Source organism: Elgaria multicarinata, chromosome 4, assembly GCF_023053635.1.
Source record: "Elgaria multicarinata webbii isolate HBS135686 ecotype San Diego chromosome 4, rElgMul1.1.pri, whole genome shotgun sequence".
Classification (NCBI taxonomy): domain Eukaryota; kingdom Metazoa; phylum Chordata; class Lepidosauria; order Squamata; family Anguidae; genus Elgaria; species Elgaria multicarinata.
In genome coordinates this window covers 43,653,957-43,655,077 of record NC_086174.1, presented here as the reverse complement: position 1 = coordinate 43,655,077, position 1,121 = coordinate 43,653,957, and the positions used below count along the sequence as shown (strand labels likewise).

General features: G+C 45.1%; 1 non-coding gene across 1 annotated transcript; it reads right to left on the bottom strand.

The window, feature by feature from the left end:
* Positions 1–292: 292 nt before the first annotated feature.
* TRNAA-UGC (transfer RNA alanine (anticodon UGC)) lies at positions 293–364 on the bottom strand. The gene has a single exon. It is a non-coding gene; the product is annotated as a tRNA-Ala (tRNA).
* Between the last annotated feature and the right edge of the window lie 757 nt (positions 365–1,121).

The window sequence follows — 1,121 nt, the reverse complement described above, 5'->3', positions numbered from 1 at the left end:
TTTGGACTGGCTGACTATAAAGTTTGCAAGCAAGAATTATCCTTTTCTCTCTCTCTCTTTGGACTTAGAGGGCTAATGATTGTATTGTCCTTGTTCAAATGGATTCCTTATGGATTTACCTCGATGTGAGCAATTGCTGCTTTGCAGGTTCCCCCAACCTAGTTAGAAACATAGGGATGTAAGAAGCTTCCTAATGCTGAGTCAGACTGTTGGTTCATCTAGCCCAGTATTGTTGGCACTGACTGGCAGCAGCTCCACAAGGTTTATGGCAGGAATCTTTCCTAGTCCTACCTGGAGACGCCAGGGATCGAACCTGGGACTTTCTGCATGCAAAGCAGATGCTCTGCCACTGAGCCACGGCCCCACTAGTTCTCTCCAGTTATTTTGGACTCCAACTCCTATCATCCCCAGCTACTATGGCCAATGGTCAGGAATGTTGTGATTTGTAGTCCAAAACATCTAGAGAGAAGTAGGTCAGGGAAGGTTGTTGTGTTGTACTGAATCACTTTGGTTCCAACTAAAGAAATGTTGTTTGCTTTAAATCTTTGCAAGTTGTTATTCCCATTAAATCCCATGGGCCCCACGCAAGCAGAAGTTATACAACCAGATCCAGGATTTTCATGCAAAGCATGCACACATTTTTCAACACAGCCACAAAAGCAGAGTTGGCAACATCACGCTGAAGAAAACACAGCGGCACTGGAAATAAACCTGCATGGGGTGCACAGCACACGGCCCATTCAGTGCATGGATTCAGACAGAACAGATATCACCACTCAGCTCACTGGTCATCACAAACCTAAGCATGTGCGAATCATACTGAAAGACCTTTGAGAATATCATGGTAGAGTTCACATACAACATAATGCTAATCATGAGCAAAATGACTTCGGGGAGAGGGAAGGAAGTCTGAGTAGACTGTTTATTTGAGATCCTGGTGTTGCACCATGGTAAAAAGTATGTCCATGAGAGTCCCCAGCACCAATGTTACCCTTGAATTGAGCTCACTGACTAGCCTTAGGCCTGGGATCTCCACCATGGTGCCACTGGCACCAATGTGCTCACAGATATCTCTGTGTCCCTCCTGATGTTTATTTGTTAATATCTCCTTGACCCTCCTG